The 26,515-nt window shown below is 34.2% G+C and overlaps 1 long non-coding RNA gene across 1 annotated transcript in view; it reads left to right on the top strand.

Moving 5' to 3' along the window:
* Positions 1–1,607: 1,607 nt before the first annotated feature.
* LOC112942848 overlaps positions 1,608–26,515 on the top strand; it is a 28,036-nt gene continuing 3,128 nt past the window's right edge. Inside the window, exons 1-4 of the long non-coding RNA XR_003248463.1 lie at positions 1,608–1,950; positions 6,509–6,579; positions 19,307–19,371; positions 19,514–19,712. This is a non-coding gene — a long non-coding RNA (uncharacterized LOC112942848). The remainder of the gene's footprint in view (positions 1,951–6,508; positions 6,580–19,306; positions 19,372–19,513; positions 19,713–26,515) is intronic.

The raw sequence follows: 26,515 nt of genomic DNA, 5'->3' as shown, positions 1-26,515 counted from the left end.
TTAAATGCAAAAGCAGCTACAAGCAGGTTATAAAAAATAATGAGCAACAAATTAAGTCCTATCGGCAGACTTAAAGCAGACTAAGTTTATCTACAACCTTGAAACAATACTCCCTTCTACAACTGCCTTTAGTCAGGACGACCCAGGCTTATCTTGTCTTTCCCAGGGCTTATGGCTGACAAGTTCCAGCACATCTTGCTCCAACAATGGCACTATGCTTGAGGCCCTCTCAAGGTTGGTCGAGTCCTGGCCCACAGAAATCGATTTATCAGCTACTCTTCTCCTAGTGAAGTTTTGTGAAGGTATAAAACCGATTGAAATCTTCTCTACTTGAAGTTTACTTTCAGTAGGTTTCTTCTTGCTTTGTGGAATTCTGTGGAATTTTTGGTCCATACAGCTAGAATTTTGCAGAGATACTTGACCATATATAGATAAGATCTGTGYTGCAGTTCCCTCATGAAGGAGCAGTATGCATGTATAAAAAGTCTGGGCTTAACATTCAAATCATCTGGCACCTGTATCAGAAGATTCCATGTAAAAATCCTCTGAAAACACCTTTTAGTTAAAAACAGATTTAAAAGGAGGAAAGGGAGGATAGGAAAATAGCATAGTCAAAAAGCTGACCTGAACTAAATAATGTGGAACTCTTTTTCTGGATCAAAGTAGCTCAGTGTTTGAGAATCTTTAGGAGCAATAAAAATGCATGTGAAAAAGATTGGTTAACTGACAATGTAGTGGCAGAAGTCAGCTTTGAACTGCACAGAACAGGTATGCTGAGCAACAAAGCATCAATAGGTACAGAAAAAGATTTCATAGTTGATAATGAATCTGAGAAGAGATATAATACGGTAACAAAAGTTGAAGTCACAGAATAGAGAAGGAGTGCAGTATCGATTACAGGAAGGTGTGAAGGACCTGCCAGGAGTATAGGTTGGGCAGAAGGTGATATCCCATGGTCAACCTGCCATGTTAACACAATAGATCAAAACATGCTTGGAAGAATTACTTCCCTTTTTGTTACCTAGGACTGTATCTCCATGTTAAGCTTTTCCCCAAATGCTTTCTACCCACTGGATTAATTACAGCCCTTAAGATATCAAAGAATGTGACAATAAATTAATTTACAATGTAGCCTCATTTTCTACTGATTGTGGAGGAATTGTTTGGAAAACTAGGGCCTAACAGAAGTTTTGTAATTGCAGAACCTTGCTTGGGTTGAGACACTGTTACCACTTCCAGGATGTCTGGTACACACGGACTTGGCTCCTCCACAATTGCCTGGGCAAAACAATCTGCCCTCCTCGCAGCTGCAAAGGGGAGTAAYGGAGGACGGAGCGGAGTGAAGACCCTGCGGCCAAACTCTGTCACACTCCCTGTGCTGCGCTGCTGATAAGCCTCAATGTAGCTGTCCAATGGGAGATATACGATAAAAAGTCCGATGCTGAGCCAGAAAAGTGGCAAATCACTCCTTTTGGATGAACTTTGCTTGAACTTTGCTCATTATAAGCTCATTATAATGCCAAAACACACCTCCATCCCAAAAGTTACCCGCCTCCAAGGTACAACCACCCCTCACTGAGCATGCGCTCTAGATTTTCGATTGACTGTACCTTTAAATGAAAGCGAGAAACTTTTTCACCAATCAATAACAACATTAAGCATGACTCTAGTCACTCATGCTCCACCTGAATGTAAAGGAAAGTATAAAAGGTGAACTAAGGATGAAGAACTTTGGGGRGAAGACTCCATCATAACTCTTGGGTCGGTCGATGCGCTGATTCCCCTTCCCTCCCCTCGGACTGGAATATTGCCTGGGAAGACTAACAACTGAGAGGGAAGAATCCATCATTGCTCTYGGGTCAGTCTACGGGCTGATCCCTCTTCCCCCACTGTGAGCTGAGATGCCGCCTGAGGAGATTCGAGACTGAGAGCCCTCTCCCATCTTCTRGGGTGAGTGATGATTGCACATTTGTACATCAGAGCTAGCTAAAAAAACCCAAGCTGTAGTAGGGAATTTCCTATACTGACATCTGAATCCTGCTTTGCAAATGTTGTATTTGAATAAATCATACTGTTTGTGAGCTCGACTACTTGTTTGGGGGGAGGCGATTGGACCTACAGTTGACTGTTCATGAATCCGATACTGCCAGAATTGAGCTTATAGCTGCTTACGCTATTTGGGAACTCAATTTGCTCCTAGGAAGGTGATCGGACCTACAGTCTACGGACTGTTCATGAATCCAATAATGTCATAATTGAGCTTATAGTTGATCACACTATTTGGGAACTCAATTCTCTCCTAGGGAGACGATTGGACCTACAGTCCACAGACTGTTCGTGAATCCAATACTGCCAGAATTGAGCTTATAGTGGATGACGCTATTTGGGAACTCAATTCGCTCCTAGGAAGGTGATCGGACCTAYGGTCCATAGACTGTTTGTAAATCCGATACTAATTTGATATCTCCTCCCCCCCCCCCCCCCCCCCCCCCACTATTACAGCTTTCAAACTGCAACATTTCATAACACTGATGCATCCTTTTGATCTTAGGAAATGCATTCTCTTAATGAATGAATTTTGCAGCTTGCCTTCAATTTAAATTTCTTTCCTTGATAGCACAATATGGAACAAGCTCAAGAAAAAAAAMCTCAAAACAACAATGGAGAGTAATAAAAAATGGAAATCATCTATTCCATATCCAATGAAACTGATCCCAACTAGAGTAAACTCTAGTTGATTCAATTCTACAGCATGACCTAACTATCTCAACATTCAAGCATCTTGTCACTTTCTTAGTTGTGTGCAGATCACAACAACAAAAGCCTAATTATTCAAGAAAGATCATTAGTTCATATGTTCAGAAGTTATTGGCTAATATTTTGATGAAATATGCCTGGTTCTTTGGAAATCATTTTTCTTTCCAGAGATGCATAAAATGTCAGGTGAGTTAATGAACCTTTCCAACCTTTTTTGTCTGTTAAGAAGCCCTTAATGAGGATATGGTAATAACAGATTTGTGTTCACAAGCAATTTCATCTTGTTGTTGGATGCAGAATTTGGGCCTTTAAAAAGAAGATATAGAGTAAGATTATTCTTTTTATTCCCTGATTTGAGTCTTAATTGCATCCAAATGAACTACAGTTTCTTCCAGAAAAATAGACTGAACTAGCAGCATTCTTGAAACAAATCACTCTTTCCAAGTCCAGGTTAACTAGAAAATGAATACAAGTCTTTGGTCTTTTTTAAGTCAGTTATTGCTTAATGAATAGACTATTAACCACTTTAACTTATACTGAGGCTGTTAACAAGCTTATCTGTGGAATCTTAAAAGTGTTTCTGTAGTTGTGCTAGCTGAATCTTAGAAATACATATTCAGGAGCAGACATAAATATCATGCCTAACTGAAAAAGTCATTCAGATTATTATATATATTTTTTTTTCCCTGAATTAATTAAGATTGAACTATTTTWAAGCATTTAATCCAAATGGCTATAAATAAAAAGCAATCAGACTGTTGTACACAAATGTCTGAAAGCACCTGCTCTTGCCCAAAACAAGATGTGAGAAGTTATTTTTGCGTATGGTCTTGCAGTAGCTCTAAGATTTCTTTTTTGATTTAGTTTTTAATATTCTGAACATTTTTCAAGTATTCTTAATAAATATTTTTCAACAGTGCATAAAACTTTTCACGAGTGTGATCACATCTGTACCTGAGCCTGAAATTTACGCCTCACAGTTATTATTTTAAATAAAATTTGAACTTCATCTGTATCTGGTTGTAAAACCCACTTAATCCATATCTGAATGCAAATTCAAATTTGATAAGAGCAATAGAAAGAAATGTAGACTGGATAATATCAATTAAACTGTGTTCAAAAAACTGTATTTAATGAGTTTGCAAAATTAGACCCCCTTCTGAATTCTTAGGTTACCATTCAGAAGTAAAGATCATGTTATCTTAGATGTAGTTGTCTTAAGTAAGTTAAATTTACCACTGCTTAAACTGGAATGCATAAGAAACACTTGTAATAATGCAGTTTAAAATTACAAAATTATTTGACCATATTAAGCGTAAAATATAAGTAGAAAAACACAGCTTATATTGGCTATGATTGTCATTTGTGACTAGACTGAGCAATTAAAAAGATTATCAGTTAGAATCACAGAATCACAGAATATTCAAGGTTGGAAGGGACCTCTAGAGATCATCTAGTCCAACCTTCCCACTCAAGCAGGCACACCTASAGCATGTGGCACAGGGAGGAATATATAGAAGGCATATATTCCTTCTATATATTAGAGGAGGAATAGGAGGAATGCTTAGTTGTACAAAATGTTGAAGCTTAGAATATATAAATTTACATTTGCAGTTTTTTGTTGAGTAACACTAGATAACCAAGTATAATCCCTTCTGCTAGCGGAAAAAAAATTGCCAAATTACAAATATGCAACTAGATTCAAGAAACTAAGATTATGTTTACAGTCCTGTAGAAATGCTACAACACGGTCTGCATGCTTTTGTTATTGATGTTGCAGGTAGATTGACAGCCACACTTCTGAGTATATTTTAATGTTAGCTATATTTATTAGTAAGTTAACGTTATTAAGATGACTTATCTTTGTCCAGATATCACAAACAGATCCAATTTCCTTCACAGAAGCACATAGAATGCCTTTGCTAACACAAATGTGCAGATACAGAAATATCATTTCAGACTATTTGCCCACCACTGCTTCTAGTTGAAGTTTTCCCAAAGATGGTAGGAGCTCTCCTATTCACGTGTCTATTTTCAGTAGACATTAGTAAAGTGAATGTCTCATTGTGAAATTTGTGTCTTTTTTCTAAATTTTTTTTTGTTATTTGGCAAATATGGATCTGTATGAAGATATATATTGAAGKTTGGCAGAAAAAAAAGGAACATTTTGGGAGACAGGCAGGAGAAATCCCTAAATATTTCTTCTGGTTGGGGTAGAAAAAATATATTTTTGGTTTTGAGTTTTGCTTTGTATTTGTTGCATCTATTTTTATTTGCTTTTCACCATCTAACACAAAATAAATAATTTATAACTTTTTAAAGAATTCAGAGAAGAAGAGAATATTGAAGATATGAGTTACTGTTTTTCTTTCTGAATATACATTTTTTCTAATAATCTGTAGTTATTTCACAGTGAGCCTACAAGATGCTGCAAATGTGAACAAAGTCTTGTATTTTTCTTAATTTTGCAAAGAAGTCACTGGGAATTACATATTTTTACATAGTTAATACCTTTTACTCTAATTAGAATTATATAAGAAGCTGTGATTCTTCCTACATCTCTGATTTTTAATTGTGTACGTTTACAATGGTGTGGTAATAATGTGTAGTTTAAGTAATTAAGGCTTGATATCTACAGTGCAGTGTTGTAAGCTTTATAGTCAGGTATTTTAAGAAAGCTTTACTTGAATAGGAGATGAAAGTAAATACAGGGAATGTACTGGAATCTGTCTTCAGGAAATAAAAGTTTCATCCTATAAAATGAAACATATCTTAAGGCAGTGGCTTTCTAAATACTGAGCAGATTATTTTTCGACAGTTGTTTATGTTATTGGCAATCTAGCCTTCCATCTCTCTCCATTACAGCCTTCCATATTGAGCTGGAATGGAGAACCACAGTTAATAATTTAATAATGATATGGACATATATATGGACATATGAAAGTCAACTGTGTGTACCTGTTTCTAAGCTATAAAGTGAGAAAGACATTTATTCAGGTAAAGCATGCTTTATAGCATCTGGATAARAGCAGAGAACTTATATAGTTAAGGTATAATGCGATATAATGCTACAGACTATAGCTAAGACTGATATTCTTAAGTATAGAATTAAGGTTTATTAACAAAGTAGAAGCTTTTGTGTATGGATTCCTTGGAAAATGCATAAGTAAAACATCTTGGTTGAAGTGTAAAATAGAAATATGTTGTTAAAATTGACTCTTTCAAACTATATTTTCTTTTCTATGACTCTGAAGGAGTTTTGGCAGTTGTTTGCATTTTCTTTTTTTTCATGGCTCTCAGAAGAGTGTTCTTGTGAAATTTTCATCTCTTTAAAATGAGATGACTTTAATTATCAAACAAAYTAAGAAAACCACATCAAGAGAAATATATATGAGGCCCTTCTGGATAGTGCCATGAGCTGCACAATTAAAATGACATCTTTTAGGCTTTATTTTCACTTTTGAACAGTGAATTTGCTTGCTTTCACAGTTGCCTCAAATAGTGGTACTGGCAGATCTAAAGGGTGTTTGAGAATGAGGAAACAGGAGAAGTGGCTGGAGAGGTGGGAAAGTGTCAGAAGTCCCATCATTCATAATGGCAGCAACTGCACCAGCTCTGAAACCCTGACCTCAAGATYAGTGGTGGCTAATTGCTGTAACACTGAATGAAAAGTTTTGTTAGCAATGTACGTTTTGTGATGCTTCTGGGTTTGGAAAAGATCTTAAAACAGTTGCTGTTGCTATCTTTTCAGAGGCTGAAGAAAGAAAGCAAATTTTGGAAAGGAGGAGGGCGCCCTCCCCCGTTTCTCCTCATTACATGCAAGTACTGTAATGAAGAAGTTCAATTATTTCTGTTAACTGTTGTGTGAATTTTTTAATGTTGTAATTATATAAATGGTATTTGATTAAAATAGAGCAACTTTGATGACTCTCACTATTTCAAAGATTAAAAATAAAAAAGTTTAGTTTCTTACAGTTGCCCCAGTATGAAAACAATTGACCAGTTCCACTAGGGTGAGGATAAATAAAAACACAGTGTTCTGTTCGTGAGCTCCTGTCTGAGTGACTTCAATATACAGTGAGAAAGTATGAATCTTAAAAATCACTGATTTGCAAACACTGCAAACTGGGTGAGCCACTTTGTTTTTACAGTGTGCAACTTTTCATCTAGGTATTTAGAAATATAGACACTTCATTTATGCTGGCAAAGAGCTATTTAACATTTAATAGGCATTGGAAAATATTTCATGAGATACGAATGAGCCCATAGAATCTCTCCTCYTTTATGTAGGAGGCATGTTGAATACCACACAAGGATGACTAATAACCATATGACTAAGGATTTTACTGCTAAACAGGTATTTGGCAGCCGCCTCAGCTGCTCTATCATCTCTGGCAACATGGGGAGCAGCATATGCTGGATATTGAGCAAACTGAAGAGAGCGGGAGGGCAGGATATGCATTGGAGTGCAATAAACTTAGCTGTGCTCAATTTTGCCTGTTGAGATTTTCAATATTGTCTCTATGGCTATGTCTCTATATTACAGTCCTCTAATATTCATGTTTTAAGGAAGGCTTAAGCAGATGGGAAGCAGATCATGATGATTACCATCCTCCTCATTAAAGAAGTGCCCTTGAAATGGGCTTTTGGAGATGCAGAAAAATTGGCAGGAATATCATATTAGGTGAAGCTCAGGACAGGTATTTGCAGAGTTTATTAAGTCTTTTGAAGCAAAGCAAGAAGACAATGTTTTGACTTTAYTGACAGCTCATATCTGAAAGTTTGTTTGTCCAAGTATGCGGGACTGACAGGGTGCAATTTGGTTGCAGTTCTGTCAGATGCAGTCTTACTTCTGCACATAAGTGAGAGCTCATCCATCACACTTTTCCACCCTTCAGTTTCTGAGWTGGTGTTTTGGATGCATTCTAGCACTGGACTGTAACTAGCTGTAATATGGAAATATAGATATAATGTTGTTTCTTACTGAGAAAAAAAAAAAGGCGGGGACAAATTTACCCTGATTCTATATGGGTACCATATCCCCAGTCAGTTTGGTAAATGCTCTAATTTCATTGGTAGCTACTTGATGAAAATGATGTTTTAATAGAAACTGTGAGGTATAGCAGACTGTCAAGGCTTCTGTAAAAATGCAGGGAAATCTAGTTTCCAATAACGGCCATTATAGATCATTGGCTATCTGCTTTGGATATGATGAAAATTTAGTGCACTGGTAAGATCTGATCAAAATTAAAAGTTCTAATCATTCTAGTCATTCTGGACAGCAGGCATTTTTACCATGGAAGTATATTATACTGAAAAAGAATTTCTTACTGAGACTGCTTGAGGCTACTCAAGTAGTCAGTAGTCAGTATGGCTTTATAATAAGCAGTGTTTTTAACATGTCCAGTAGCTGAACAGTATACYGAATATAGACACTTTAAATAACGATAAATTACAAATTCACAAAAAGTGTTTTTTTCAGTATAATTATTTTTTTTCTAATAGGATCTTAATATAATTTCTGGCTTTTCTGTGATATGCTGGAACTTGAAAGGTACTTAAACACATATTAACATAAAATTATTATCTTGTGCTATAAAAGGATGTTTGCACATATTAGCCTGAATACTCCTGAACTGGGATTATTTACTTTTCTAGCAAAATTTTCAGTTTTCTTTGAAAAAAAAACTGCAGACGAATCCAGGTAGAAAAACAGAAACAAAACCAAAACCAAAACAATGCAGATTCCTAACAGTTTTACTGATTCTTGCATAACAAAAAAGTAAATCTTACATTATCAGTGTAATATATAATAAATGCCATAACAAATGATTATTTGAAAGTCAACAAAATAACTACTTATATTCATTAGCTATTATTTGGAGCCTTACACCTTTGCTACATGTTGCTAGCAAAATTACTCCTCCCATCAAAATAGAAATCTTTATTTTGTGGTGTTAATATTAGTGTTTCTTCATTGATGAATTCATCTTGGAGCATTTATGATGAAGTTGATACTTGAATAATTAAAAGGAAAAATACACATTGCAAAAAAATATGATGTTGAGCTTGAGATAATTTTAGAAGACTGAATAATTGACAGTCTAGGAAATGAAGAAAACACATATTTGGAACAAGACCTTCATTGGGATTTGAGTCTGAAATACAAACATGTGATTTTCAAAATCCCTATCTAATCACATCAAAGACTAAAGTATGAGGATACTATCCTTAGTATGTTTATGAAACTGTCCTCCGTAGCCCATAATGGAAATATTTTGGTCTTGCTTATTCTTGGAAAGCATTAATAGGGATTTTGTTCTTTCTGCATAGATGCAGGTGATTAGGATTCCACTGGAGCAAAACAGTCATCATGTTTGTCTACTTAGAAGTTCCTCTTTGCTCCCATAGGTGACTTCTCTACTTACTGTTCAGCACTAAAGTGATTCTACACATTGTGACACAAGCAAATGGTGGAGGTTTCACTAAAGGACYGTGGTGTTTAAAATCAAGTGCTGAGATGACCAAATACTCATATATCCATCCTTTTTTATTTTTATTTTTTTTTTTAATTGGGATTTGTTAAACAGTTGTGCATGCCCTAGAGAAGTACAATATTGTAATAAAAGTTCTGGATTCAGTGAAGCTCTGCAGAATCATAGACTGCTAAACATAGTAATATAGCATGTTTTCTTAATTCAGATAAGATGTTTCATTTGCAGATGTTTACTGAATAATTTTACTTCCAAAATATTCACTGAAAAACTTCTCATTTTCAGTGCTTTTYAATCTTCCCTTTTACTTCTGTGGCTTTGTGAAGATTCATTATCTCAAAGTACTTATGCAAGCTTGGAARGGTTGATCTTTCAGTGAAAAACATTTTGAGAGTCTATTGACTGAAATTAATTCAAATGACATCCATTCAAATGTAATAAAAATAAGCAAAACTTTAATAATAATATAAAAATATGTTAAAAGTTTAAAAACAGTTTTGGTATAACATGAGGATTTACAACACAGRATTATGTACTACCATAACATGAGTATGTAAAATGTTTGATACAGATACAATATTGGTTTTGGTAGGGTAGGATCTAATGAATACATACAGTTGAATAAATAGCACATTATAAATCCATTCTTTTTGTTTTTGTGAACATTCCATTTTAAAATGCAATAACGCAAAGGTCAGCTGCTGAGAATAATTACATGTTAGCAGCAACGGCACAAAATGATAAACTCAAATTTACTCCAGTTTTAAAAATTTGTCCTTAATGTCAAGTATGGTGCTGGAGAACCTATGATACTAATAGAATTATGTTTCTAAAGTAATTAGAATTTCAGGATAAACAACATTATTTTGGGTATGTATGACTGTGTTGCTGGAGTTGGTAAACTTTGCTTCATTAATTAATAAGGAACCCATATGTTCTGTTTTTCTACTGCTGGAGGCTGAAATATTTTGTTTATTAAGGAATGCATCTTTTATAATGGTTTACCTCTGAAAGCAGACAAAAATATGCATTTATGCATCACTTTTTTGACTTCATTTATCCGCAAGACTTTCAAAATCATAATATAATATCAGCCTTTTTATATAATGCCTATATACAAAACATGAATGGAAATTGATTTAGACAACTATCTGTGTAATATTTGAATTTCATCTTGAATTAAAAGAAAACGTTGAAGTTAAATCATTAGTCAACGATTTTCATTGATTTTTCTGTCCTTCTAAGGTACTATTTTTTAATATTCAGGATAATTTACTTGGATAGAAACTAGACAAAGCTTACAATTAATGAACTCTCTCTCATTCCATTATTTTATCTCAACTGTTCCACCAGYTGAGATACCTAGAAGCTCCTAATCAACAATGTATGCTATCTCTTGATTAATTTATTATATTTATCTTCAAATAAATCTTAACCTTTAGTATATGCACACACATGCACGCATACACATGGGCACATGCCTCTTGCTCTTAATTCTACAAAGGTTGAGAATGATAATTAACTGCTCTGGCACTACGCCACTGCTATTCCTTTTCCTGAAAGAAAAAAAGAACTTAAGAAATCAAGTAAAATACCTAAAATGCATATCTTGGTCATTGTGTTTACTAAAACCCTTAGGTAGCTTCTCAGTTGTCTCTTTATCCCTGTGCTATAGTTCCCGATAATCTGGAAGCATCTAAAAAATATTTGAAACTTGGTAGATCCATAGTACAAGAACTTTGTATCCAGCAGTTTGAAGCATTGTGTTTTGTACATGTAACATGCAACTTTTATCTGCAACTATTGTGGAAATTACCTGTTGTTCTTATATATAGAATTCATATGACAATATTTTGATGAGCTTGTAATTGGTTGTATAGCCTTATTAAAATAGAAAGATATTTTATATTATTGATTTGGTATGCTTACATAGTCACGCCTAACTAGGAGTCACTCCTAATATTCACTGCTAGTATTAGCAATTATTRATATTAATGAGAATTATTAATACATATCACGTCTACAGCTTCTGTTACATGTCTGTTTCCTTAAAACTCGAGAGGGTAGTATGAAGACTGTCTAGTTATAAAAACATTTTTCATTGAAATAACACAGAAACTTACAGATTTTCTTAATAGTATTATATGTCTTTTTTTTTTTTTTTCTTTTTCTGGATTTACTACATTTTACAAACATTTAGTCTTACTTACTGGACCTCCATTTCAATGAAGTCCAAACTTGCATCTCTTACTGTGAAGTGACTGGAATATATTAAAAGAAAATCTTTTTACAGTGTAAGCTGTCAGCTATTCAGTTCTCTTCACTAATTATATTTTAATTGTGTTTTTTGAAAAAAATGGTAAGCCATCCATGGCAGATTGCCAGTAAAATGCCTTCATATCCTTGCCTGCTTCCAACTGTATGCTGGTCTTGCTCAAATAAGTAGCAGCACGAGACTCGTGTGGGTAGTATCAGACTCTGTTGTGGATGTTTCCAAGTTCTTTAATCATCCTTTCCCTTTCCCTTTCCCTTTCCCTTTCCCTTTCCCTTTCCCTTTCCCTTTCCCTTTCCCTTTCCCTTTCCCTTTCCCTCTATTTTCCCTTTTCCCTCAAGGTCTTCTTCTGACATGCACCTCAGTATGTTAGTAGAGAATGAACAGACATAGAGACTATTACATCAGGAGTTAGCAAAAATGTATCAAAGAAGCATCTGGAAAACTATTACGGTAACTCATATAAAGTTTAGCTTAGTTTAGTTTTTATGATGACTTTCGATAATGATAAAAAACATTCCAGCTGTAGGGTCCTTGTTGGATATTTATTGTTTCTTAGTGAAATAAAAAAGCAGAAAACAGACACTACTATTTTGAAATGATTACCTTATCAGGAGTTAATGCTGTTCATCGAGCATGAAAGTGATACTGAATCCTAACATAAACCTCATCTGAATCACAGAAGTCACCAGTGATACTGAACATGGCTTTGAGCTGTCTATTTCTGTATGTTTCGATAGATTATGTTACTTATATTTTACTGCGTGTACAATCTCTTTGTTTCTATGCAAGTAGGTAACATTTGTTTTTAAGCCCAATTTAATCTTAACATGGTGTCAGTCTTAAGAAACATGATTAAACAGCTCTGTCTGTAAGGTAAGATTACTAGTTATCCTTCAGAAGCTCTGTTGCTTTTAGCTCAGCACACATAGAAGACTACTGCCACAAGAGTTCATGAAATTAAAATCTTGAGAAATCAGATTTTACTGGGGTTTGTTACTTTCTCTTCTGCTGGGTTTAAAGTATAAATCATAAAAAAAGGATAGAATTAAAATTATTTTGAAATAAAGAAATACCATTTTAATTTCATCTTTTAATTTCTACAGTTTTTCTTTTACTAAAATTATCCTTTATTTCTTCTGTCAGCTCTAATATTATACATGTGTGTTCAGAAACCATGTAATATTTCATGGGTGCAAATATGGTATCACAGCTGAAGTGCCTAAAATGCCGTCTAAGCTGTTCTGAGTGAACAAGAAGAAGTCTTTTAGCACTACAGGATGGATCATATGGTTTTCATATGAAAATCACTTGAGACTGAGGGTCAAAAACACATTTGTAAAGAATAGGAAAAACATGAGAGAGAGAAAAAAAAGATGAACAAGAAATAACTAAAGTACATTTTTTTTCTGCTATACTTTGAAAAATCATTCAGACTTGGATTACAGGTATGAAAGGCATAAGAAAAGCTGCAACAATTAAAACTCCTGCAGTCTTGAAAGCAAAAATGAAGTCTTTAAAAATCTCTTAACCTATTCATTTAATTTTTACTTTTGTTATTACACAGAGGTGCTTAGGTTCATGCCAGTGTTTCTTCCACTATGGTGGCATATCAAAGCATGAAAGTTACATTAGCAACATAGATTTTATTACAAAATTTTCAAAATAATCCTCAACAAAGACTTCTCTCTTACCACCTTCTATATCTGCTGGATATTAAAGAAACTTCTTCCTGTGGATCCCTATTTTCTCCTGTTCTTACTCCAATTGCTAAACTAAAGTGGAGTATGAATTGTTTTTTTAATTGTCTTTTTTTTTCTTTTATTACGGAACAGGTCTATTTGCTAAAGCAGATTAAATAGTATATTAAATTTAAATTTACTTGGTTACTGTCTTTAGAGATTAGTAAATTTGCTTTTCTGCACTAGTCTGTAGTATATTTAGTATGTACTTTACAATGTCCAACCATGTAAAACTTGCATGTTATCATTTTTTTGCTACTGAAAACTCAGCATAAAAGGCATTAGCAGATCCTTCATTACTCATATTTGACAGATGAGATTGAGATCAGAGTTCCAACAAAATTGGTACATGGAGGACCACGCTATTTATTTTAAAATATATCAGGGTATTTTCAGGATATCAGATCAAGTAACCTAGTGCATCCTTTGGGCCAGATTTTACAGTCTTTAGTAAACTAATTGACTTCAATATGAACATTCCCATGGATGGCATTGTAATTTCAGACAATTTGTAGTTAGCTTTTTAATAGCATAAGTTTTAAAAGCACGAGACAGGATATTTGTAGGCTAAAAAATACAGAAAAAGCTATGAAAGCTTGTGTTCCACTGCTATGATGCTTCATGTCAACTTCAATAATAGATTTGTTTTGATAAGGTCATGAGGTAAATAGTGGAATACGGAAAGAACCTGGACATTTATCCTTACTGTTTCCTCCTTCTTACCTTCTCTGAGATATAGGAAATGCATTTTGTTTTCATTAAGTTTCAGTGTTTGCAATTCTATTAATTCTTTTTATTAATTCTATTAATAGCTTTGGTAATTTTTTATCTATAGAAATACCACTAAGATTTTAAAAAGTTACATTGGTAATGGTAATCATTCCTGTTGTGTTTATAAAGGCAACGCATAGTAATTAAAATTAATTTGTGCTAAGATATCGTTGCTTTATGTTATATTCTCAATGCGGAAAATAATTTACAATATTATTTAATTAACAATATCATATAGAATAGTCACATAAATGGTATAATTTGAGCATTTATCTAAACGTTGATTGTATATTTTTATCATGCCAGCCTTATTAAAAAAATGAACACAAGAAAAATTGTGAATTTAGGTACAAATTCTTAAATAAAATAATGAAACTTGTCTAGCTTTTTCAGTAGAAGTTAACTGATCATAATTTTCAGTGAGAAGAGAATAGTCTTATTCAATGGCTCCTAATAGGCTAAATGTCAAGTAAATTAATTTTTTTTTTCTCATGCCACAACCTCTAAAAATGCTTTATTGCCTTAAAATGAGGCAAAAATACCCCTTATTGGGATTTAGGTATACAGGAATAATTGATTTGAGTTATATATCTATAACTTAAGTAGGGGACAGTAATATAAATATATAGACACAAATTTATTTTCTATATTTGCACAACACAGCACACCAGACAAAGCTGTTATAAGTTGTGGGGTTTTCTCCTTTCATTTTTGAAGGCAGCCTTCAAATATTGTTTATATAGCCTATGTTACATTTCATCTTTTCCTCATCTCTGATATTTAATCAGAGAATTGGTCTCTGTTTGCTACTGATGAAAATAATTAAAATTCTGATGGAGAGTTGTATTACACCATTTATGACTGCTTTTCACARACTTTAAACAAAACTTATCAGCTTAGTTGCTCTTCACTGAAGATGATTCACTGATTCATTGACAAAGCGTAGAAAGGCAGGAATGTCTTAGTATAATGTGGAATTAAAATAAGCATGACCGTATTTTTTCCCTTTATGTTTGTATAATCTCTGTCAAGAGCAAGTCTAATTCTTACTTTTCAATATCCATATCCTTCTTGGTTTCTTAGAAACCTGTACGTCTCCAAGAGTAGTAAGTGGAGACAAAGTAAGTAGTTAGCTCTCAATCTTCTTTTGGAAGGCTAGATAATCTCTTTCATACAGGCTCGAATCACTTTGAATGATTTCTAAGATTATTAATAATGCCATAGTTATAGTAATGTTTAACCTCCACGTTCTGTTAAGGACTCTACTAATTTTTAGTCTGACTGCTTTTCCCTTGCAAAAGAAAATATGATCTGTATAACCTGCTTCTGTAAATCTGTTTAAGATTTATGGTGGAATCATGTTAGCTCCCTGGAGGCAAAGGTTTCCTAGTGCAGCTTAGTCAAAGAGTCTCCTAGAAGTCCCACCACGRTTCTCAGAATCACAGAAATGTTCAAGGTTGGAAGGCACCGCTAGAGATCATCTAGTCCAACCTTCCTGATCAAGCAGGCACACCTACAGCATGTGGCACAGGGCGGCATCCAGGCGGATTTTTGAAGATCTCCAGAGAAGGAGACTCCACAACCTCCCTGGGCAGCCTGTTCCACTGCTCTGTGGAAAAAAAAGAGATAAAAATAGAGATATAAAAAGAGATTTATATCTCTTCCACCTGAGSCCTGCAGTTCATGGGGAGTGGCCTTAGCAGTAAAGACAGAGGCAAAGAAGGTATTTAGTAACTCTGCCTTCTTGRCATCCTCCGTCACCAAGGACCTCTCYCCATTCAACAGCACACTAACATTTTCCCTAGTCTTCCTTTTGCTGCTGACATAATTATAGAAACCCTGACATCTCTCACCAATTCCAGATGGGCCTTGGCCTTCCTCGTTGCGTATCTGCATTCTCTAACAATACACTTATATTCTTCCCGTGTGGCCTGGTCCTTCTTCCACATGATGGTTATTCTGTTTTTCTCATTAACTTTGCCCAGCAGCTTCTTGCCCGTCCATACAGGTCTCCTGCCCCACTTACGTGACTTCTTTCTTGTGGGAATGCACCGATCCTGAGCTTGGAGGAAGTGGTGCTTGAATACTAGCCAGCTCTCCTGGATCCCCTTTTCTTCTAGGACCCTGAYCCAGGGGACTGCTCCAAGGAGCTCCCGGAAGAGGTCAAAGTTGGCTCTCTTCAAGTCCAGGGTAGCTATCCTACTTCTTGCTCAGCTTCCTCCACACAGGATCGTGAATTCCAACATCTCGTGGTCACTGCAGCCAAGACCGCCCCCAGCGGTCCCACTAGACCATCTCTGTTTGTTAGTATCAGGTCCAGCAGCGCCCCTCCCCTTGTTGACTCCTCAACCACCTGCATCAAGAAGTTATCTGCAATGTTCTGCAGGAACCTCCTGGACTGTCTGTTCCYGGCTCTGTGGTTTTCCCAGCAGATATCAGGAAGGCTGAAGTCCCCCAGGAGGACCAGGGCCTGTGACCGGGAGGCTTCTTTCAGCTCCCTGTAGAAAGCTTCGTCCACTRCGACTGTGATTGCGGTTGCGTCCACTATTATTGTGATTGCAATAATAATCTGAGGCACATAAATAAGAATTAAAAAAAAAAAATCTGTATTTTAATACATGCAGTAGTGTATAGGTTTATCTAAATTTTCATATCTTTTATACCACACTCCCATATTCACTGAGTAAAACGATTCAGTTTTTATACAGCTATTTTGCCAAATAGAAAGAAATTTTAATAACCACTAACCTGAAAATGCAGTGCACACATTCACACAAAAATGGTGTGAAAACCTTTCAAATGATACAGAAAAGATGCAAAGGAAACTCAGATTATATTGAAAGCCTTTTTTTTTCTATTTTATACTTCTTTAAAAAAGAATAAAATGTATGTAGTAACTTGAAATAGATGAAAATAATTAAGATTTCTTAATACTGATTTTTATACCATTAAAAACTAATTATTTTCTTATTCTCTTTTCACATTTAAAGCTGAAATGAATAATGGAAATTAAGCTGTTCTTTAGTTTACGAATAATAGCGAAAGAATAGCGAAAAAATACCAATATATTATTAAAGCATGAGTTAAAATTGATGTACAATTACAAAGCAGATTTATTAAATGAAGAGTTTAATATTAATACATCATTTTGTTTTTCTTTCACCTGTACCTTTTCTTCATTGAAACAGCATTTATTATAACAAAATAAGAAATGCTGTATTTTACCAAATGACATAGTCATGATCATGTATCACAGAAWCACAGAATGGTTAAGGTTGGAAGGGACCTCTAGAGATCATCTAGTCCAAMCTTCCTGCTCAGGCAGGAACACCTAGAGCATGTGGCACAGGGGCCTATATTCATTTTACATGTGAATGTAAATGTATATGTGAATGTGAATGTATAGGCTCCACATGTAAAATGAATATAGGCTCCACATGCAATGATGTTAAAGTGATATTTYTCACACTAGTCAAGCAAAAGCTAATACTTTTCATAGGGACCACGGTAGCACTGTGAGTAATCTAGGAAGCAAGTAATCTATATCAATAAAGAAGGTATAATTCATTGTTCATGTCTGCAGTCATCTCATGAAGCTCTGTGAAGGAATATTGCCTTCYATCTCTCTCTTTTCCTATAGGAAAAGATATCCTTCCCCCTGTATCTCTTCCTATAGGGAGAAGACATTTCAGATAATTCTGGTTTTCAAAAGCTATGGCTTTCTGTTTCCTCAGAACTCTATTTTACTCAAGACATGTAGATAATAGTGTCCTGAGAGTACTATTTCAACTATAACTCTACAGGTCCTGATGTCCTACTTTTCAWCTCAAAATCTTATTTCATTATCATAAAAGTCCATTTCATAATAGATTTAAGTGAATGGCCACAATTTTCTTGCGTCAAAGTTTGAAGGAAAGAAAATGGAATCATAAGTTATGACTATAATGGAAATTCTCCATCCCCTGCAAACACAGGCATTAGAATGATGTTACAAGTAATGAAATCATCCTTGAAAGAATAAGCTAAAAAGCAATGACTGAATGTTCAAATTGACTTAATTTTGGATCACCTGTCAGTAACATACCCTGTTAAAGCAGTAGGGTTTATTGATAAACTCTGTACAAAGACATCATAGTCTTAGCTTTCAGTAAACGGTGTTGATGGGATTTTTTTTTCTTTTTTTTTACATTAGTAATCTATAACAGATATTTCAAGAAAGAAGTACTGTCATTATGATGATGATGGAGTTAGCCGTGCATTGACAGCTCCTTTGAGATTCTAGGGCTTCCTATAAAAATAAACTACTGAGATCTAACTTCTCCTGAAACTTCAGCAGTAGATCTGCAGAAGAGTCCAAACCATTGTCTCATAAGATATCAGCAGAGCCTGCAAGCTTTTTTAGTAACCTGGTACCCAAAAAGCATGGTACTGTGGTCYAGCAAATTCACCACTGAGAAACATTATTGGCAATAACAGAATTGTGATATCAYCACTAAATGAACAAATATTTGCAGAACCTAGTGTTTTAACTGTAGATGGCACATACATAATTAAAACAAATCTATATAAGGCCCTATGGAAAATACAAATGTAGGTATGATTTTTTAAATGAAAAATTGTCATTTCTAACAAGTAGTATCTAATTCTCTTTYAGAACATAGCTGAGGAAATATGTTTAAATTAAATTTTACATTAATCTATTGAAGTCCCTAAAGTGGGGCTGGCTGCCATTCATATTATCTGATGGGTTGTTGGTAGAAATATACCCTGAGATGATATAGTTCCTCAGTGCAACAAAAAACATAGAAACAGTGTTAGGCTTCYCCTCCACTCTCAGTAAGAAGAGATTATTGGTAGCTGAAAAGATACCAAAAGGCTATAAGGAAGGTCCTTTTACAGTGACTCTGTGGCTCTTTTGGTGGTGACTATTAGAGCGAACACCAAAATAGTGTAAATGTCCTGATTCACTTACATCAAGACTTAGAAATATTTTTCACTTTTCAATTTTCCACAAATTTGTATGTATGTTTSAGCAATAAGAAAATGTATGTAAAGTAATATAGATAAATGTTTGCTATAACATTCATGTTCTGTTGATGATGTTTTTGATTATGTTGTTCTAAAATGTCCCTTTCTTGTTAAATTAATCACCTAATGAATTAAGACAGATTATATTTGTATTTGAGAGTGTATGTCAAAGAACATACTAATAAAAGTACATGTATTTTTACTGTTTAGCCAGTACAATTTATATTCCAACATTTTTTTAGGACAGGGCCAATGAATTTCTGATGAATTACAGTGTCAAAAAATCTGAAAAAAATATTGAGACCAGGTGAGTGTACATAATCCTCAGTAAACTCCTGTAAATTCAGTTCTTAAATAGTGCTAATTTGTTTATTAAAGCTAGTTTATATGCTGAGAAATTTTCACTACTGAATCATCTAACCTTAGAAAAAAAATTTTTTTTTTTTCAGATTCAAGTAGTTTTACTGCAACAGCCAAACTGTTGACCCAGATTCAGGCACAAACAATTCTCAGAGTGCATATCTTTAAAGAGAATATGAAAAAAAACATAATTCGTCTGTCCACTTTTTTCCTTCATCTAAATAACCTTCCTCCCACAAGAACACACATACAAGTATGCACCAGCTTTCTCACAGTATCTAATCAAAGGTAAAAGCAACTGCTGGTTTCCATGGTAGCAAATTCCTGTTGGTATTTGCCTGATTATTCAGCATAAAAAATTCAATGTCATATCATAAAACTTCTGTATTTATGGATCCTAACGCATTTTYTCTGTGTAGTCTAAGGCATACTGTTTGTTTAAAAGTCCATTCTGTCACTAGAAAACTTAATTTAAATATAAGAAATTACTGGAGCTTTTCTTGAATGTTTTTTATGATGCATCTATTGATGATGCAACACATAGCAAAAGTGGTTTTTTTTTTCTCCATCTGAGCTCAGCTCTTCAGAGAATTTATTTCATCTTTAATGTTAGAAGCAATTCCACTGGCATTTCTGGCACAGAGTTAACATTCAAAATGTAGAACCAGCATGTCAATTCTTGTCCTGCAGAAAGAAWATTTATTGTAGTGGAGAGAGATGGAGGATCTACAAATAGACTGATTGATTTWTATTTATTTATTTATTCATTTTTCTACTGGAAAAAAAAAAAAAAAAAGAACCAATAACACAAGACAGAAACCTTTCCTGTGACACYGTGTAGGGTCTAAGATTGAAATTGAAATCATATGTGTCTTTACCGTGTCTTTATTCAGCAGCATTTTACGCAGAGCTGAGGCTCTTTTATGCAGGTATTCCATTTTTTTCTGTCTTAATCTAGTCTAATTTTTGAAGTCCTAGTTGTTTCTGACTTGATTGTGATAATATKAGACTATTGCACAGCTAATACTATGATAAGCTTTTTAACTGCACAAAACTATATATTTATGAGGCAGTAATTTTATGTAGATTTGCTGCAAATATYATAAACCATTGATACTTGTGTTTCTTGAAATTCAGTTGTGATCTGGACTTGGAAACATCAAACTAGGAAAAATAAGAAAAACAGGAAAATATGACTGTCTTCAAATTTTAAATTATTTGAAATAAAGGCAGTAAACCATTTTCCAAGCATTTTTCACATGTTACTGGTGAAATCTGTAATTTTTCATATTTAGTGGTGTTTTTCATAACTTTCATCTCTTTTTCCACATGTAATTTACAAAAATTACTAATTTACAGAAAAAATACACATAATCATCCCCTTAAAGAAGGAGTCAGTTCAGAGGTTTACAGATTTCTTTTCTGGGGAAATTCATATCATATTAAACTTCCATCCTGTAACAAAAGCTGAAAACTTTATTTGAGACTTCAACTATTAATATGACAACTGATGTTAACCTCATTTAGAAATTTCTTGGTTATGAATTAGGCATTAGATTTATGTAAATAATTTTTTGTTTTGTCCAAGTTTGAAGCACTCTTAAAAAAAAAAAAAAAAAAAAGGAAATCCCTAATCTTTCAGGAGCCCTTCTCAAAAGGCCTTCTAACAGTCCTATTTGGAAGAGGAGCTGACTACTAAATTAGTACATAAGGGTTAGAAATCTCTACTCTTCAATTTCCTACATGTTGAAAATACTTATCCCAACAAACACTTTTTCCACTCAAAAATTTCATTTTTTTTCAGTGCTCACTGCTGTCCTGCTAAATTACTAAATCTTCTCTTTTTGTGTGTCACTGCTAGTATGTGTTGTCATTGCATTTTAAAGCTAAGTGGCTTCATAAACGTATAATTATTATTACTGTCGTTAAAAGGGCAATTTATACTTGAGAAACTTCCAGACAACTTTCCACCTTTTAATAAATTTATGTAGTTTATATTCTCTTTTTTATTTCTGTTATGGCAATGGGGACATGAATTAGTTTTCTAAGGAAATCTYACTTTCTACATATCCACTAAACTTTAATGAATCAAGTTTACTATAATCACACAGCTTTGGGACTAAAAGGTTTAAATCAAAATAAACCTGAACATATTTATGAGYTCCTCATAGGAAGAGGAAAAGGTAGATAATCCAGAGATGGAACTCCAACTTTTACACTCATGAAATRTGCTATGAATTTCACAGCTTCCTCTACTTTCTGGTCACTCATTAGAGAAAATGTAAAGTACTMAGTAAAATTATTGCCACTCTTTAGGTTGTTCGTTGATTCATTAGAATTTCAAGGAGATCTAGATAACAGTTTATTCTCCCCAGGTCCTGAGCAGGAGAGCCCTGCAGGATTTCTGACCCAATAAATGTATTCTCCTCCGTGTTCAGTAGCTATTTGCCTTTGGCCATCTGTTCTGCCTTCCTCATCTTGCACTGCAGGCATTTTTGTCACTCTGATCCTTTGTGCCTCCTATACTAACAGCTTTGATTGACACCCATTTTCCTTCTCAGCTTAGTGCTACTAGCAGGAGCTCTTATGTCAGGACATGATTGCTACATTTCCAGTGCAGTAGGTAAGATAAGTGAAATTAAAAGCAGACTAGCAACTAGTTAAACTACACAATAGTGGATCAAGAGTACACTGTTGCTATGAAAATGTAAGTTTTATGACTTTTTTTCAGCAAAATGAAAGGAAAATTTCTCCTAAACCCCTGCATTTCTGCTGGAAGGAAATACTTCTCTGTGAATGACACCTAATGATCTAATGTACAAACATTGACAAGCACTGTATTTATAAGTGAAACTTCATAGGCAATAGAAGACATCAGCTTTTTTTTTCTGATGAGAAATTTAGTGATTGTTCCATAATGTGAATTCTTCAAGGAAAATCAATTTCTTTGTCCAAATTATGCAAGTTCACACTTCCTCTTTTGTTTATTCAGCATGTCTACTAGTTTTGTCATACTAACAGCATTTTTCATGTCCAGTTAAATCCTGAATACCTCCAAGGACAGAAATATCACAATCTATCTCAGAAACCTTTGGCAGTATTTGATGACTGTTTTGATAGAAAAAARTCCTCATACCTAATCATTATTTCCCATATTAAAATTTATTTTCATTGTCTCTCATCATCATGTATCGCTGAGAAAGGTCTTGCCCTGCCTTTTCCATATCCTTCTCCATATCCTCGGATCAGGTAGCACTTCCCTCAGCTTAAGATGATCCATTGATCTGATAATGACGGATATGAACTGTTAACTTCGGAAAACAGACTTCTCAATATATTTGTATATAATTTTGGATAGTAAAAAAATTGCTACAGTCACAGAAAAATAGAAATGTTATGGTTGGAAAAGACCTTCAAGATCATTGAGTCCAACCATAAATCCTTTGAGATGAGGCAACACAGTTTTAAGTGAATACTTCAATATCCTGCTCCTTTCTCAACTCTCTAGCCTTTGTGTTGCTTGTTTAGCTTGACTGGCCTGATGTGACCTTTATCTTTAGGTCAAATCTTTTTTTTTTTCTCTGTAATGCTACAGCTGCAGATTCATAATGAAAACAATATAACAACTCCCTCAAGGTGATGCAATAAATTGAAAGCACAAAACTCTCCAAATTGTTTTCTCCCACTTGAGGGAGGAAAATGGAAACAGAACAAAGCAAGACTAATTATGATAAACATTAATAGTGCATTTTTTTAATTTAAAATTTGAATTTGCTTGCTTTTTCTACAACTAAGATTTCAGTCTAATCAATTCATCTGCTTCTCAAATTATATAAAAATAGATTTTAACAAGCAGCAATATTATTTAATTTACATCTAATTTAATGATATTATAAAGTTACATTTTTCAATGTATTGCTTGAAAGAAAGCTTAAAGGCTGCTTCATCATCAGTATTTGCAGGTTATATTTTGAATGTTTTCCAAGTGAAACTATTCACACTGATTCATTGAAGTTCATTAAAAGATATTTTAATCTTAATCCTTTTTATAGTTATTTCTTTAGGAACTTTTTTAATCTTAATCCTTTTTATAGTTATTTCTTTAGGAACTTTGTTTTATAAGAACTGTCTTTTATGGGTTTTCAAATGTAAACCTTTGTTTTTAATGTAAGACAAGTTTTTCAGTATGGTTAATTGCTCATGTTCTTATGTGGATTGCTAGAAAAGTCATCTTAACAATTTTTTGTTTTGTTTTGGTTGCTTTGCTTTATATATACAACTGAAGAATTTGTGTTATATTCTTTCTGACCATGACAGAAATATGTTAATTAGTATTTAATTAGGTGTTTCAATAGGGTGATGAAGGGACCCCACAGACTATGAGAGCAGCAAAATCTCATAACAATGTTTTCTTTGCAAAATTTCTTGATTGTATCTTTCTTTTTGTTTGTTTGTTTCTTTCTTTTAAACAATCTTCTGAGACAAGAAAGAAACCTAAGGAGTGTTGTCCTTGATGGACAAAGGGAGAGGGAAAACACAAACAAGCAAAAAAGAATCATTTACCTGCTTAATTKCTTAGTACAGCACTTTGGAATGAAAGATGTTTCTGCTTAGAATAATGGAGATAATTTGGCTGACAAATAGTACTGGTTTTTAATAAACAGCTTTAACGCAAGGGAAATATAAAAGAATAAAGAAAAACAGTTCTGTTTTGGTTGGACTGATTTTGTTGTTAGCAGATGAATGTCACCATAGAGCAAGCTTTTACCTTTCCAGTAAATCTTGGCCTCAGCCTCGTATCACTGCTTTTGCCTACAGCCTGCTGAACTGTGAGATGATAATTTAAGTCAGCCTTAAGATCATAATTTAAGCCATATCCTTCACGTGTAAGCTTTGTCATCTATACTGGGGGCTGTATATTCATGTATTCATATGTATATATGTATACTCGTGGGAACATAAGAAAAAATAAAATTAAAATATAAAATGCAGCGCTCTCCAGGGCTTTGTCTTCTGTCAAAAGAGTGAAACCAACATAACAATGGTACAAAATAAACACATCTCTTAGTGAAAATATAACACTAAAGATTAGTTTGTACTCTTTTGCCTCATCAGCTCATCCTTTGATATTAACCTCAGGTGTTTTCTTTCATGTAAAAGCCACAAAATCATTAAAAGTCACAAAATCATTCCAAGACATAGGAAAGAATCCATGGCATTCAGGATCTAGTCCAGCCTTCTTCAAAYGATTTTCATTTAGAGGATGGATTATAATAATATTGAGTTTTCTTTTATCTTCTGAAGGGCACTCTATAACTTCATACAAGGTTTTTGTTGGTCAAGTGGACTAGAAAGAGATCTGACAGCAGTTCTTTCTCTGGCTAAATAGATATATATCAACTATGCAGAACTGCTGGAGAATTTTTAAAAGAGATTTTACATGTCTGCTGCATCAGCTTTGATTCTTATCTATAACTGTAAACAGGGAGTTGAAGCATGAACCTCTAATTTTATAAGGTAATATATTCAGACATGCTAAAGTTCTTCAAATGTTCGAGATCACCTTAAATCTGATATCAAAACTTGTTACAAAAAAATAGAATCTCATATTTAAGAAATTACATGCTGTACATGCAATTTAGCAGACTGAATGACAGTATTTTTTACAAATGAAATTTATTTTCCCTTTGAGGTTAAATCATCATTTACTTTAATCAATTTAATTTAATTGGAAATAGTAGCATAATCCTCCAGGAATAGTGTGCTTTGTGTATGAACTATTTTATCAAAATATACTTGAAATCTGAGCATTTTTCTCTCAACAGATGTGAAACGCATATTTAAATATGAACTGGCAGAGCTCATAAAATTTCCCATCTTTGTCAAAAACACAGCTTGTTGGTAGTGGCTGCAAAACTAAACTTGATGATAATTACATGCTGTTTATATTATCAGTATGCTCAGATTTTTATAAAGGTTTTTGATTTAACGTCTAAATAAGAATTTTAAACAAGTATATGTAAAAAACAATTCTTTATCCAATATTCCCAAACTAAGCATAATCTTGATTACTAGTTTAAAATATTTCATAAATATCTCCTAACACTTCGATATTAATTACATTACTTTGTATGTGTTCAGGATGTCCAGTCCAAGGGTAGCAATTTTATCCTTTATTTGGGCTTTCTGAATGATGCACATATTAGTATAATGGGCAACACACTGAGAGGCTAATAGCAGGTTTGGTCTTTGTGGTAAAAACATTTTCTATACATTTCACATGATTGTGATGCAGATTATGCCTCTTTCTTAATTTGAAGGGTGCTTTTTCCCACTGAAGATTATTTCATTCTTAAGTATAAATGCATTTAGTTGCTACTTACACTTCATAATTATCAAATTCCGATTATCCTATTTTTGAAAAAGTAGTCAATGTATCCATCCACATCATGGCCTGTCACAGTGTCATGAGCAGGACTAGGGAAGTGATCATCCAGTACTGGTGAGGCCACATCTTGAATACTGTGTTCAGTCTTGGGCCTCTCACTACAAGAAAGACATTGAGGTGCTGGAGCGTGTCCAAAGAAGGGCAATGCAGCTGTTGAAGGGGCTGGAGGACAGACCTTATGTGGAGCAGCTGAGGGAGTTGGGGTTATTTATTCTGGAGGAGACCCAAAGGGAGACCTTATTGTTCTCTACAAYTACCTGAAAGGAGGCTGTAGTGAGGCAGGGGTTGGTCTCTTCTCCAGAATAACTACAAGAGGAAATGGCCTCAACTTGTGTCAGAAGACRTTCAGGTTAGATGTTAGGAAAAATTTCTACATAGAAAGAAGTAGAAAATTTCAAGCATTTGAGCGGGTTCCCCAAAGAGGTGGTGGAGTCACCATCTGATGTTTTAACCAGATCGAATGGAGGAAATTCTTGAGTGAAGGGAAGCATCTTTTGTTTTGCTAAAGCAGTAGAATCAATATACAAGCCAGAACCAAAGGATAAGAAGAAACAACAATTTCTTGGCAGCTTTTTTTTTTTTTTTTTTTTTTTTTTTTTTTTTTTTTTTTTTGCCCAGAAGCTCTTTTTACTTGCTCTGGCCA

The sequence above is a fragment of the Nothoprocta perdicaria genome, unplaced genomic scaffold, assembly GCF_003342845.1.
Source record: "Nothoprocta perdicaria isolate Ctin4 unplaced genomic scaffold, notPer1 scaffold_135, whole genome shotgun sequence".
Taxonomy (NCBI): Eukaryota; Metazoa; Chordata; class Aves; order Tinamiformes; family Tinamidae; genus Nothoprocta; species Nothoprocta perdicaria.
Note: the sequence above shows the minus strand (reverse complement) of the source record. Positions and strands in the feature narration are given on the sequence as shown.